Raw genomic sequence first — 15,806 nt, forward strand, 5'->3', positions numbered from 1 at the left:
TAGAATTCTATATCTAGCAGAAATATCCTTCAAAAATGGAGGCAAAATAAAAACGTTCACAGACAAACAAATCAGATAGAATTAATCACCAACCGACCTATGCTGCAAGAACTAGTAAAGGACGTTCTTCAGGCAAAGGAAATGACAGCAGATGAAAACTGGGGTCATCAGAAATGTAGAGGCAGCAGGGTGAGTTTGTGGGTAGACGACGGAAATAGGCTTATGTTTTTCTTTGAAAGATCACTGGCTGTTTAAAGCACACATGATAACAGTGTATGATGGGGTTTGTGATACATGTACAAGTAAAATGTATGACAAAATGGCATAAATGGTGGGAAAGGGAAAAGGAAGTACACTCCTGTAGGGCTCTCATACGTGAAGTTGTGTAATGTTACTTCAGCATAGAATGTGATAAGTTAAAAATGCATAAACCATAGTGCAACCATTCAAAAACAAACAAACAAAACCCACAAAGAAGTATAGCTAATAGAGCAGTAGTGGAGATATTGATAAAATGGGATAAAAAACATAAATTCAAAAGTAGGCAGGAAGGGACTTCCCTGGTGGTGCAGTGGTTAAGAATCCGCCTGCCATCTTCCTCCCAAGTCCAAAGGGGAAAGCAGAAGACTAGACTTTCTTGCCGTCCTGGGACCACCATCATCTTCCACCTCCCTTAGGCCCCTCACACTTTCTGGGACCCCAGTGACCACCCCACAAAGCACAGAAAGAAGGTCTGTCCAATAATACAGTAGATCCCCACTTTGCCCCTATTCCCCACTAAGCAGTTGGGCAACCAAGGTTCAGGGCAGCCAGGCTGATGCTGCTACACCCACCACTCCAGGGCCAGGGCTGGGAGGGCCTAGAGGAGAGGTGGTTTTTTTATTCCTCTTAATCCTCCTGGATTAGGCCCAGGAGAAATCAGGGTTTGTTGCAAACACTTGCTAACACACCCGCCCCCCGCCTTACCACTCCCACCCCACCCACCCCTAGATTATCTCAGTTTCCAGCTCCAAAGCCCTTGGCCACCCCAATACCTAGCTGAGGTTTAACAACATTGGGTTATTGAATCATATTTCGCTTTAGAGTTAGCTTCTACTTTTTCTATTTGCATTTAGGATAGAAACTTTTCTTTTTAAATCTAAACTTTAAAATAATACACTCTAAATAAATTTAAAGAAAAACGATTAATAGTTTAAAAAAAAAAGAATCCGCCTGCCAATGCAGGGGACACGGGTTCGAGCCCTGGTCTGGGAAGATCCCACATACCTCGGAGCAACCAAGCCCGTGCGCCACAACTACTGGGCCTATGGTCTAGAGCCCGCGAGCCACAACTACTGAGCCCGAGTGCCACAACTACTGAAGCCCGCACACCTAGAGCCCATGCTCCACAACAAGAGAAGCCACCTCAATGAGAAGCCCACGCGCTGCAACAGAGTAGCCCCTGCTCGCCGCAACTAGAGAAAGCCCACGCGCAGCAATGAAGACCCAACGCAGCCAAAAACTTAAAAAATAAATTAATTAATTAAAAAAAAAAAAGTAGGCAGGAAAAGAGGAACAAAGGACAGATCAGATAAATAGAAAACAATTTAGCAAGAAGATACATTTAAAACCAGCCATGTTAATAATAACATTAAATGTAATGGTCTAAACATTCCATTAAAAAGCCAACTGGGGGAAAAAGGCAAGCCTCGTCTATGTACTGTCTACAGGAAACCCACTTTATTTTTTTATTTTTTTTATTTTTCTAATAAATTTATTTATTTATTTATTTTTGGCTGCATTGGGTCTTTGCTGCTGTGCGCAGGCTTTCTCTAGTTGCGGCGAGCGGGGGCTGCTCTTCGTTGCAGTGCGCGGGCTTCTCATTGCAGTGGCTTCTCTTGTTGCGGAGCACGGGCTCTAGGCGTGTGGGCTTCAGTAGTTGTGGCGCGAGGGCTCTAGAACGTAGGCTCAGTAGCTGCGGTGCACGGGCTTAGTTGCTCCGCGGCATGTGGGATCTTCCCAGAGCACGGCTCGAACCCATGTCCCCTGCATTGGCAGGCGATTCTTAACCACTGCGCCACCAGGGAAGTCCCGAAACCCACTTTCAGTATGAAGACACAGATTAAGAAGATCAGGCAAAGCAGACGTCCCAACAGGGTATGTTACCAGAGATAAAAAGGGACATTTCATGATGATATAGAAGTCAATTAAGCACTTCCCTGGTGGCGCAGTGGTTAAGAATCCGCCTTCCAATGCAGGGGACGCGGGTTCTATCCCCGGTCAGGGAACTAGATCCCACATGCATACCGCAACCAAGAGTTCGCATGCCACAAGTAAGGAGCCCATGAGCTGCAACTAAGGAGCCCACAAGCTGCAACTAAGGAGCCCGCGAGTCACAACTGAGGAGCCTGCCTGCTGCAACTAAGACCCAGAGCAACCAAAATAAATAAATTTTTTAAAAAATCTTCACAGAAACATCCAGATTAACGTTTGACCACAGATCTGGACACTGTGGCCCAGCTAAGTTGATACATAACATTAAACATTAAAAAAAAAAAAAGAAGTCAATTAATCAGGAAGATAAAACAATCCTAAGTGTGTATGCTCCTCATAAGAGAGCTTTAAAACACATGAAGTGAAAACTCACAGGAATGAAAAGAGATATAGACACATCCATAATTACAAGTGGAGAGTTCAGTGCTTCTCTATCAGTAATTGATAGAGCAAGTAGACAGAAAATCATTGGGGATAGAAAAAACATGTACCTCACTATTAACCACCATGACCTAATTGACATGTTGAGACCTCTCAGGACAATAACAGCAGAATATACAATCTTTTCAGGTACACATGGAATAGTCAACAAACTAGACCATATATTGGGCCATAAAAACCGGTCTCAATAAATTTAAGAGGATTGGAATCATACAGAATATGTTTCCTGACCACAGAGGAATTCCCCTGGAAATCAATAACAGAAAGATATCTAGAAAAATATCCAAAAATTTTGAACATAAACAGAACACTTCTAAATAATCCATGGATCAACAAAGAAATCACAAAGGAGTGCTTAGAAATTTATACCTTTAAATTCTTACGTTAGAGAACATTGGTCTGAAATCAGTGATCTCTACACCTTCACCTTAAGAAGCTAGAAAAATAAGGGACTTCCCTGGTGGTCAAGTGGTTAGGACTCCGCACTTCCATTGCAGGGGGGCACGGGTTCAATCCCTGGTTGGGGAACTAAGATCCCACAAGCCGTGCGGCATGGTCAAAAGAAAAAAAGAAGATAATAATGGAATATTAAGAACGACTACATGCCAATAGTTTCACAAATTAAGTTAGATAAAATTGGCAAGTTCTCTGAAAAACCCAAGTTACCAAAACTGATTCAAGAAGAAATAGAAACGTGAATATGCCTGTATTTATTCAAGCATTTGAATGTTTAACTTAAAACCTTCCCACAAAGAAAACTCCAGGCCAGGTGGCTTCACTGGTGAAGTCTGTAAAACGTTTAAGAAAGAAATAATATTAATTCCACCCAAACTCATTTTCAAAAAACAAAGGATGAAAGAAGATATTCAATTCATTTTATGACACCAGCACTACCCTGATACCAAGACCAGACAAAGACATTACAGGAAGAGAAAACTCTGGACCAATATCCTTAATGAATATAGACCAAAAAATCCTTAATAAAATACTAGAGTGTCAAATCCAATGATACGTGAGAAGCATAGCACATCCTGACCCAGTGGGTGTTACCTCAGCAATGACAGGTTGGTATAACATTAAAACATCAATATGCTATATTAACAGATTAAAAAAAGGAAAACCATATGATATGTCTCAATAAATACAGAAAAAGTATTTAACAAAATTGAACATCCACTCATGATTTTTTAAACCCTCAGCAAATTAGGAATAGAAGGGAACTTGTTCACCCTGATAAAGGGAATCGATGAAAAACCTGCAGCTAGTATTTTACTTGATGGTGAAAGGCTGATCCCACTTTCAGCACTTGCATTCCACACTGAGCTGGTAGTCCTAGTCAGGTAAAAAAGCAGGGAGGCTGGACATACAGAATGCAAAAGAAGAAGTAAAACTGTTTCATTCACACACTGCATTATCTAGTATATAAAAATTGTAAATAACCTACCAAAAAAAAAAACCTACTAGACCTAAAGAGTGACTTTAGCAAAGGCCCAGGATATGAGACCAATATACCAAATCAATTATATATCTAGCAATGAAAAACTGGAAATTGCAATAAAAATACCATTAACAATAGCATCCAAAACCATGAAATACTTAGGGACATACTAAACCAAATATCTGTACACTGAGAAAAAAAAAATCATTGCAGAGAAAATTAAGACCCAAATAATGGAGAGATGTAGCATATTCATGGATCAGAAGACTCAATGTTAAGATGTCATTCCTTACAAAATTTATCTATAGATTTAACACAATCTGAATTAAAACCCCAGCAGGCTTTTAAAATTGAAATTGAAAATTAAAATTTACATGGAAATGCAAAAGATACAGAACATCCAAAGCAATCCTGAAAAAGAACAGTTGAAGTCACTTAAACTACCTGATTGTAAGACTTACTATAAAGCTCTAATAAACATGACAGTGTGTTGTTGGCATAAGGACCGAAAAAATAGACACACACACACACATACGGTGATTGATTTTTCAATTAATGTAACTTAAGAGGAATGGATTGTTTATGCGGTTAATCGTGCTTTAACAACTAGATATCCATGTGGGGAAAAATAAATCTCAACTCTTTTACCAAATACAAAAATTAAATCAAAATCTATCATAAGCCTAAATTTAAAGTTAAAACTATAAAACTTCTAGAAGAACGCATAGGAGAAAATCTTTGTGACTTTGGGATAGGCAAAAATTTCTTAGGATTAAAAAAAGTTCCAACCATAAATGAAAAAAAATTTGATAGATTGGACTTCATCAAAATGTTCAAGTTCTGCTTCTCCAATGACACTGTCAAGAAGATGAAAAGATAAGCCACAGGCTGGGAAAAAATATTTGAACACATATCAAGGACTTGTGTCCAGAATATTCAAAGAACTTTACAACTCAGTAGTAAATAAATAGCCCAATTTTTAAAATAGCCAGAATACTAGAAAAGACCCTTTACAATAGAAGAGATACAAATGGCCAGCAAGCCGATGAAAGATACTCATTGTTAGTCATCAGGGAAATGCAAATTTAAACCACAGCAAGGTGCCACTACACATTCACTCAGATAACCGAAAACATATAAAAACATGACAATATCAAGTGGTAGCCAGGATGTGGAGGAGCTGGAACTCATACTGCCTGAGGGAACACAGGATGGTCAACTGCTTTGGAAAATAGCTTGGCAGTTTCTTAAAAAAAACTTTCTTACTACACAACCTAGCCATTCAATTCCATGGTAACCGTGGGAGAGAAATAGAAACATCCACGCACGGGAAGGCCTTAACACGAATGTCAGACTGGGAACAACACAAATGTCCATCAACACATAAATGGAAAAGCAAATTACTATGTAGCCGTATGATGTACTACTACTCCACAAGCAAAAGAACTACCGATACATATGACAACAGGAAGTCAGAAACATTTCTTTGATCTCTGGAAGAACCAGACATCAAACAGTACCTAGTGTACTCTCTTTATGTGAAATTCTAGAAACGACCCATATAGTCAGTAATGACAGAAAGCAGATTGGTGGTTGCTTAGGGCCGGGGGTAGGGATGTTTGGAGTGATGGAAATGTTCCACATACATGGATGTATACATTTTCTACAACCCACTGAAATGCACACTTAAAATGGGTACATTTTATTGTTTGTGAATTATAGCTCAAAAGAAGTTATTTTTTTTAAAAAACAGCAAAGGATCTCCTGTGTTTAGCATCACCCAGACAGCAGCTGGGAGCAGCAATGGACCAGGAAGTTCTGGAGAATGCTAGCCTTCTGCTGTCTATGTTCTGTCTCTCTCCTGGCCCATGGTCCCTTCCAGTCTCAGTTTCTAGTCTAGGAGATCTGCGTCTGTCACAGGCAAAACCAAGAAGGGCCAAAGTGAGAAGGACACCAGTGTCAACTTGCCTCACATTTGATGGCCGCTGCAGGTCCTTGAGAATTCTTGTAATTCCTATCAATTTGCTCAGGCTCTCTTAATTATCCTCCACTGTGGCACTCAGGACTCCTAGGGGAGGTCATTACTGTCAACAGTGCCCTCTCAGCGGGCCCCAGGGCCTCTCAGAAGGGCCTCGAGAGCCCTGGGGGGTGGGAGGGATGAAGGAGCCTCTGGCTTCCTACCCTCATCCCAGCCAGAGCTGCCCTTCCCTGCAGGCCTGCACTCAAGATTTTGTTTAAAGAAATAGTACCTCAACTTTAAAAACCATTAGAATCAGTGTATAGAACAAACCCACTTCTGGTTTCTTGATTCATAAGCGGTCATTTGCTCTCTGGAGAACACTGCAGATTTCACACTCACTTTGTAAAGAGAGGGTGGCCTAGATCCTCCTTCGCTGAGGGAAAGCCCCCAGGTGCTGGTGGCAGAAGCAGCAATGGAAACAGTGGCCACCCTCTGGCCACAGACAACGATGACAAGGCATCCGGCTGCATCCCAGTGAGACGTCATTTACAAAACAGGTGGCAGGCTGGTTTAGAGTTTTCTTGCTATTTCCAGTACTTTATCCTATTTGCTAGTTGGTTACAGTTCTGTAGAGAAGTGCTCTGTAGTGAGCAGGCTGATCTGTCCACCCGCCTTGCTGAACTTCCACATTAACACTAATAGTTTGTCTTTGGTGCTTTTTTCCCTAAGTGGATGATCTTGCTGTCTTCAAATAGTGAGTGTTTCTTCCCTTCAGTACTTATAGTCCTATTTAGTTTGCTTTCCTTACAGAGCTGGTTGGGGCCCTGGAACCATATTAACAGGAGTGTCATCATGGACATCTTGTCTCATTCTCTGACTTGAAGAGATTGAGGCTAGTTTTCCACTAAATAAAGTGATTGCTGTGTGTTTTTAAAATATAACCTCTATCAAGTTAAAATTTTTCCTTTTTTTTTTTTTTTTGGTTGTGTTGGGTCTTAGTTGCAGCAGGCAGGCAGGCTCCTTAGTTGCAGCTCACCGGCTCCTTAGTTGTGGCATGTGAACTCTTAGGTTGCGGCATGCATGTGGAATCTAGTTCCTGGACCAGGGATCGGCCCCCTGCATTGGGAGTGCGGAGTCCTAACCACTACGCCACCAAGGAAATCCCTTCCCTTACATTCTTTTTTTTTTTTTATAAATTTATTTATTTATTTATTTATTTTTGGCTGAGTTGGGTCTTTGTTGCTGCGCGTGGGCTTTCTCTAGTTGCGGCAAGCGGGGGCTACTCTTCCTTGCAGTGTGCGGGTTTCTCATTGTGGTGGCTTCTCTTGTTGCGGAGCATGGGCTCTATGCGTGTGGGCTTCAGTAGCTGTGGCTTGCAGGCTCTAGAGCGCAGGCTCAGTAGTTGTGGTGCACGGGCTTAGTTGCTCTGCGGTATGTGGGATCTTCCCGGACCAGGGCTCGAACCCACGTCCCTTGCATTGGCAGGCGGATTCTTAACCACTGAGCCACCAGGGAAGCCCCTACATTCTTGATTTACTAAGAGTTTTCATCATAAGTAAGTGTTAAACCTCATCAGGTGTTTTTCTGCATTGATTATGATAATCATATTTTTTTTTTTGCTTATTGTGGTGAAATATGGTGGTAGATTTTCTGATATTGAAACAGCTTTGCATTACTGGGATAAACTATACTTGATAATGATATATTTTTAATACTTATTTGATTTGATTTGCTAATGTTTATATACAGTTTTTATAGCTACATTTATGAGTTAAATAGGCCTGTAATTTTTTCTTGGGTTGTCCTTATCTGGTTTGGGAATGTAGATTACTTATAAAATGAGCTGGGTAGCTTTCACTCTTTTTCTACTTTTCTGAATAATTGGAATAAGATAGAAATTGACTATTCCTTGAAATTTTGGTTTCTTTGAAAATTCAGTAGAACCTCCTGTAAAGCCATCTGAGCCACAGGTCTTTGGGGAGGGAAGTTTTTGATCATCATTTCAATTTTCTTTATAATTATTGGACATTTCAAATGGTTTTGTAACTTTCCATTTCATCTAGATTTTATTAACTTACTCGTGAATTGGTCTTTATAACATTCATTTTTACCCAGTTATTCCCCTGCCATGTTCATTTTCTCTCCCTTTTTTGGATCAGTCTTGGCAGAGGTTAATCTTATTAATCTCTGCAGATAGCAGTTTGGGTTCTGTTGATACTCTGTGCTGTTTGTTTTCTTGGAGATTCTATGTCACTGAAACTTGCCTTTAACGCTATGACATCCTTTTTCCTGTTCCCAAGTTTGTTCTGTTCCTTACTCTCCCACTTCTCCCATTGGAGGCTAACTCATCTCCTGGTAGTTTTAACTGTTAGTATTTCCAGATAAGTGTATTTAAAGCTGTTTCAGCTCTGTCCTACAAATTCTGAGATTCAGTTCTAAATATTTTTTAATTCACTATTTGATTTCCTGTATAACTCAAGGATTATTCAGTAATACATTAGTCAGTTTCAAAGCAGAAGAAATTTGGGGGGATTTTGATGTTGGTTTCTAATTTTATTGTATTTTATTTGGAATGAATTGAGACTTGTTCTGTGGCCTGATATGTGGTCTGATTCTGTGTGTGGTCTGTGTTTGGCAAAAAAAAAAAAAGTGTATTATCTGCCTATTAGTTTAGACGTCTCTGTGTCTTAATAACTCAAGGTAATTAATTCCATTAACTAAGTCTTTGCCATCTCTGTGTGGGTTTGTGATCAACAGGGGTGATTAAAACATTCACCTACCTGTTTTGGATTATCTATTTTGCTCTGCAGCTCTGTCAGATGTCATTTGATATGTTTTGAAGTTGTTCCTTCACCAGAACACAGAGTTCTTCTTTGCCCCTTACGACACTTTGTGCCTAATTCTATTTTTTATTTTGTTTTGTTTTCAATTTTTATGTTTGTTTTTTTTTGGCCTCACCATATGGCTTGGGACATCTTAGTTCCTCAACCAGGGATCAATCAAACCCAGGCCCCCAGCAGTGGAAGCACAGAGTCCTAACCACTGGACACTGGACTGCCAGGGAATTCCCTGTCTTTTGTTTTAAATGGGTCTTTTATACAACATCTTGTTGGATCTTGTTTTTTTTTTTTTTAATATAAATTTATTTATTTATTTATTTTTGGCTGCGTTGGGTCTTCGTTGCTGCACGTGGGCTTTCTCTAGTTGCGGTGAGCGGGGGCTACTCTTCGTTGCGGTGTGCAGGCTTCTCATTGCGGTGGCTTCTCTTGTTGCAGAGCACGGTCTCTAGGCGCGCAGGCTTCAGTAGTTGTGGCATGCGGGCTCAGTAGTTATGGCTCGCAGGCTTTAGAAGGCAGGCTCAGTAGTTGTGGTGCACGGGTTTGGTTGCTCCACGGCATGTGGGATCTTCCTGGAGCAGGGATCAAACCTGTGTCCCCTGCATTGGCAGGCGGATTCTTAACCACTGTGCCACCAGGGAAGTCCTGTTTGTTTTTTTAAATCCAATTTGAGAATTTTTTTCTTCGTTGGTGAGCTTAACCCATTTATGTTTATTTAGTTCTTATCATTGGGCTTAATTCTACATATTATTTACTTCCCATTTATTTACTTTCTGTTTCTCTTTTCTACATTCCTGCCTTTCATTGGAGAAATCAAGTTTTCTTCTGCTGCACTGTAAGTTACATATTCTACTTTTGCCCTAGGATAATTTCACTCACTCACACCCGTGTTCACGCAGCCCTACTGATTTCTCACACTTGTTACCACTTTCCTGTTCCCCCACCATAGGCATGTTCTTTACACACTCCCGTCCTCCCCATGACCGGCTGCCCCATCCCATCACAGCCAGTGTCTGGAATTCTCATTTTGGGTCGTTGTGGGTCTGTATGGGTTTGATTTCTCTATTTCTAACGTCTCTGGCAGCTTCTTCTGGATTTGTATTTCTCCTTCTGTAAGCACTCCTCCCAAGAGTATTCTCAATGTGGATCCTTATATTGAACCAGAATTTTTATCCCACTTGTTTGAGAACCCCTTGTGCCTGTATCCCTGTAGGGATTCAAAGTTTGTGTTTGACAGAATTCAGTACAAAAATGTAGAAGTTTTTGTGTAAGTTTGGCCTCATCCAAATTCTGTCCTCCATCAACATCCTGTAAGAATGCTGTTCAGTCCTCAAGTAAGCATAATAACAATGTAACTAATCCTGGGAAATGAGGGATTTGTTTTTTAACTTGGGAAAGACAGTAAAAGATTTCCTGGGCTTTGCATGTGTGGCTCTTGTGGCCAGGTTTCTTGTGATTCAAAGGTTCAGCCCTGAGTGCTTTTGGCATCATTACACATGCTACTCTGTTTATATTTTAGTGTAAAATAGAGAGCCAGTTACAATCCTGAACTACAGATGTCACACACAAGTGAGCAGGAAATCTCGTAGCGTAAAATTCTGTTGTTTAGCTCTCCACAGACCCTGCTACAAACATGTGGGTTTCGGGGTTCACTCTACGACCAGGGCTGAGCCTCCCTGGTCCACGTGGGGACGGAGGGAACTCTGCAGATGGGCAGAAAAGTCCAGCCATCTACAGAACGGGCTCCCAATTCATGGGGTGGGACGTGGCTCAGGCGTTCAGAGCTGCACGGGCGCCCTCCTCTTGGCAGTGCCCAAGGGAGGCCTGACAGAGGGGCAAGAGCTGCATTCTTACTTCCAGCCCAGCGGCTGCAGGTGACGGTCCTGGACTTTTGCTCTTGGCCCAGCTGCACCACCTCTGTGTCAGGACGGAGGTCCCGCAGCCCCCGTGTAGGGGCCGGGCGTGAGGCGGGTGTGTGCCCAGGAAGCTTCGCCTAGAGCCAGGCCTGGCACCGTGGCGGCACTCTGCAAATGCCACACTTCTGCTCACACGGTCAGTCGTTCCGGCGGCCCAGGCCCCTGGAGAGGCCTCCTGGCCCCCTTGCCAGCCTCAGGCCTCCCACTTGGGCTGAAATCAGACAGGGAGCAACAGAGAAGCTGTGGGGAGCTACCGGGCACGCAGTAGGTCTGCGCAGAGCTCACTCCCAGCCCTGAGCGCTGGCTGCCTGCCCTGCAGGGCACGTCTGTCGCTGGCCTCTCCTCCCGAAGGGGGTGGGGTGTGGTGTTTGCGGGGGTGGGGACCCAAAGCAGCCCACAGGGTCCTCAGGCTCATCACCTGGGGCCTGGTCCGGACCTACGGGGCCTGGAACAAGACAGGCAGCCAGTGTGCTTGTGGCCAATTGGCGGCCCTCCCGAGGGGGCACGTTTCTGTGGAAGAGGAGAGCGTTGCCTCACTCACAGCTGTTCCCCCGCCAAGAAGGAGCAGAGGGCAGCCCTTCGAGGCGTGTGGCCTGCCGGTCTGCACCCTGGCTGGGTGCAGAGGTGGGCAGCCCCTCCACATGAGGATCTCCAGCGATGCTTGGGTGCCCGGCCTGGCCTACCTGGGGGCAGAGCCCCCACGGGTCCCTTTGAAAGTGTACCTTTCATGAATGTCATCTTGTTTATCAGGTTTTCAGGCTTTGATCTCTGTGGAAAGAAGGCAGATCAGAATCTACCCTGCCCCATGTGCTCATCTGTGCCCTCCCTGCTGTCCCCACACATGCCTTACAGAGGACACAGGCTCTCTGGGTGCAGCCTGGGCACTCGGCTCCCCCCCCCACCCCGCCCGCCAGGCAGCCCCGCCAGCCCTCTTCCCTCCAAAGGGGGGACCCAGCCAGGCTTGGTGGCCCAGCCTCTGCTTTCTGCCGCCTGACCCCAGCCCCCACTGTCCTGACCTCTGTCCTGGCGCCATTTCCTTCTTCCCCACGCCTGCACCCATGCGCCTGCCGCCTGCCCACCTGACCTGGCCTCTGCCAGCCCCTCTCCTCTGAGGAGCTGGGGCTCAGACAGGCCCCGAAAAGGGGTAGAGTCACCATGGAGGCGGTGCCAGCTCTCCTCACATCCTCTGCCACAGAGTATTTCTGCTAAGTCCCCTGCCCAAGTCCTGGCACCCTGCGGCCCGGCAGCCCTTCCCAAAGCCCAGGATGGAAACCACACTGGGCCACACTGAGGGGCGCTAGCAGACAGTCCTGGATGAGCCCAGAACCAGGGAGGAGGTACCGCCCAAAATGATGGTAAGAAGGAGCAGTTAGGGGTTAGTGTCAGGCGTTAACTTCAGGAAGGGGGCGGGAGGAGTAGTGATGCTGGTCTGTTAACCAGGTTGGTCTGGGCAGCGTCCCCAGCCCAAGGCTGGGAGTGGCTGCAGGGCCCTGAAGGATCTGGCGTTTCCTGCCTGCCCCTCCTCCACCCTGCTGAGTAGAGTCGGGCCTGGGAGTGTCCTCCCAGAGCCTCTGCACCAGGGGCCAGCAGCAGCTCCCGGCAGGGCAGGGCTGCTCGGGGTCCAGGTCTTACCCACCATCCACACCCATCATACACTGAAGGCTTGGGGCTCTATCCCAACAGTGGTGGGAAGCCTTGGAAGGATTTGGGGGTGGGGAGTGTAACAGAATCTAACTTTTAACCACTGATCCACAAGGAGGCCCAGGGTGAGGGTGAGGAGACCTGGGGGTATGATTCCCCCAATTTGAGAAATGTTGAACTTGGGGGCTTAAGGTGCTCCCAGGGAAGCTAGAGAGAGGTCTCGACAGAAACGAGGGGCCGTCGGCACACAGAGGTGGTCACCCAGAGAGGAGAGGGAAGGACTGGCTAGAGCAGCTGAGGCTGAAGTAAGCCTGAGAAGGCCTTGTCCCCTGTGGCCAAGGCCACAACTGGTACCTGCGTCTAGAGCAGCCGCCCAGCTCCAGGGAAGGCTCTGGAGAGCCAGGGCAGACCTGGCTCCATATCCCCTTTCTCAGGAGTGCAGCTGAGTCCCCAGCCCTTCCAACTGCCCTTAGAGGCCTGGCAGGCATGCTCAGGGTCACCCTGATAGCCAGGCAGCCTAGAAGCCAACTCAGAAGGGAGCTGAGCAGCAGCTCCGAGCCTCCAGAGAGCTGTGCTCAAAGAGCCCTAGGAGGCCCTGAGACAGGAGACTAGCCCACTTCCCCCGGGGCGCTGGTCCACGAGAACTTCCAGGCTCAAGGTCATTACAGGCGCCAGGAAGGTTGCGGGGAAGGCCACCCACCAAAAGTGCAGGCCCACACCCCCCTTGGCACTGTCAGCCCCTGCAGAGCCCCCCGTCCTGCTCCCGGGTTCATACTGGGAGGTCTTCGGCATCTCGCTGAACCTTCCTGAGAGCTGGAGCTGGACCAGCAGCCCATGAGAGGCAAGTGCTGTGCCCCCCAATTTCCCTGAAGCCTGATCAGAACCAGTGCAGAAAGACAGCAGAACAGGTCAGGCAAGGTAGAGAAGGCAGAGAGCACGGTGGGAGCCTTGCTTCCACACACCAGCTCCTGGTCTGAGTGAGGGCGCAGATTAACCAAGCGGAGACCACGGCTCGGGCACAGGGAGTGTCCTGAGGAGAGCAGGCCTGACATGTCCAGCTTCATGGCTGAGCCAGGACTGCCCTGCCCTGGAAGCCTGTCCTGGAGGAGCCAGTCACCCCCTCCGGGCGACACTGCAAGGAGAGGGACAAAAACCAGAGGCTGCAAGGCCGGCTATGCCATCCTCCCGGCCTTTTCTCAGCCTCGGCTCAGAGGCCCTGCCCCCAGGCAGATGGGTGGGTCTGCCTGGCCTGTGCTCCCAGCGTACAGTGGAACCACCTGCCTGGCATCCGGCTTAGCCGGCAAACAGCTCCTGACAGCCGGCCACAGGGAGCTTGGCCTCCCAAGCAAAGGTCTTGGGGCCTGGGCTGGCCCTTCTCCCTACGCCTCACTTTCTCCAGCAGCCTCCAAGTGAAGACTCTGGGATGGACTCAGGTCACGCCCACAGAACCCCTGAAGGGGCTGCTCCCTCGAATTATAGGGAAGGACCCCCAGCATCACAGTGGTCAGGGTCCTGACCCTGCCCCTCCCCAGTGGCCGCTGCATTCCAGAAGGAAACCAAGTGAGCAGGATGGAGCTGACCAGAGATCCCTTTATAAGTACTTGTAAAGGCATCTGGGGTGGGAGTGTCTCTGTGTAGAGAGGAGGAATTCGTCTGGGGTTTAAGAACCAAAGACACGGGCGCTTTCCCAGAGAGGGAGAAGCAGCCATGGCCAGAGGAAGCAGAAGGGAGCCTGGGGACGTCCAGGGACGCACATCCTCACCCCACTCCAGGCCCCGGCGCACGGAGGCCCTGGGCAGGAGGAGAGCAGAACCTGGCCCAGCTTTGGGCTGAGGGCTCTGGGGAGGCCACTGGGTGTGACCCCTGGAGGCTCCGGGAAAGAAAGAGTGGTTCCAGATGTCTCCAGAGGCCAGAGTAGCAGAAAGAGCACAAGATGAGAGAGGGGGCCAGGGCCTGGGTGCTCGTGGCAGACCCCCAGCTCATGGTGCTGGAGTCGCTGGAAGAAGCCCGGCACGCAGCCCTGTGTGTGTGCTTTCAAAGCCCAGGCCTTTCCCATCTCCCAGCTCCACACCAGCGCTGTTCTTTTCCTCCAGAGGCTGTGCAGCTGGCCTGTCCTCGGCCTCAAGTCTTGCCCAGGTTTGTTCCTGTCGTCCACCTGTGCAGCATGCGGCCATGCACTGGGCAGGCCCTCCAGACCTGTCCCCACAGTGTCCCACCACCAGACCCAGGGGGGTGGGCTCGGTGACACTGGGTAGACGGTGTGCGTCACTGCAGTGTGTGTCACACGTGTGAGATGCCAGTGCCAGTTGGCCAGGCCCCACCTACCATGTCTTTACACCCTGAGGCAGCATTCTCTTTTATTTTATTTTATTTTATTTTTTTTGGCCGCACCACGTGGTATGTGGGATCTTAGTTCCCAACCAGGGATAGCACCTGTGCCCCCTGCAGTGGAAGCATGGAGTCTTAACCACTGGACCGCCAGGGAAGTCCCAGCATTGTCTTTTAGTGCAGACCCTCCTGGAGCTCCAGACCCCGGCCCTGCCTGCTGGGCCAGCCCAGGAAGGAGAGCCGCCCCTGAGCTTGCATCTCACAATTGCTTTTTGTTTATTTTTATTTTTTATTTTTTATACAGTTTTTAAAGGGTTACACTCCATTTACAGTTATTACAAAATATTGTCTCTATTCCCCATGTTGTACAGTACATTCTTGTACGTCTTCTTGGTACTTTTAAAAAAGAAATACATTCTTAGTTCTAAAAACTAGGAAAATAGAGAAGAGCTCAAAGAACTTTAAAAAAAATCACCTATGGTGCCCTAGTGCAAAGACAGTTGTTGCCAATATTTTGGAAGGGCTGCCCTGGAGCATTGGCCCATACCTGTGACATGTGGTGCAGCTCCCGGGTCCTTGGCCTGTGCCTGGCCACACGTGTCGGGGCTGCTGGGCAGTTGGAGATGCCCGGCAAGCATGGCCAGAGGGCAGGGGGTGGTTGACAGCCTGGGAAATGCCTGGGAAGTGTCGTGCGTCAACCATTAACCTTGGTACCTCCGTGGGACCTATTGCGAAATGAGCACGACAGGAGATGTCGTTTTCAGGGCCAAATGTCCTGAGTGCCCAGTGGAGGAGCAGGCCCAGGCCCTGCAGAGCATCTGGAGAGCACGTGCCCACACAGACCTTCTGTGCGGGGACACCAGGGCCAGGACCCCCAGGTACAGCTGTTGCCCCAGCAGGACACTGGCCTGCATGGGCCCCCGCAAGGAACCAGGGAAGGCATGGGGTCTCTGGTTCCTGTTGGCGAGCAGCTCGGCCACTCGCACTCAGTG

At 47.3% G+C, this 15,806-nt stretch overlaps 1 protein-coding gene across 5 annotated transcripts in view; it reads left to right on the plus strand.

Moving 5' to 3' along the window:
* The window catches only part of CCDC57 (coiled-coil domain containing 57), a 110,692-nt gene that overhangs the window by 94,445 nt on the left and 441 nt on the right, over positions 1–15,806 (plus strand). The window lies entirely within an intron of this gene.

The sequence above is a fragment of the Eubalaena glacialis genome, chromosome 19 (genome assembly GCF_028564815.1).
Source record: "Eubalaena glacialis isolate mEubGla1 chromosome 19, mEubGla1.1.hap2.+ XY, whole genome shotgun sequence".
NCBI classification, from domain to species: Eukaryota; Metazoa; Chordata; class Mammalia; order Artiodactyla; family Balaenidae; genus Eubalaena; species Eubalaena glacialis.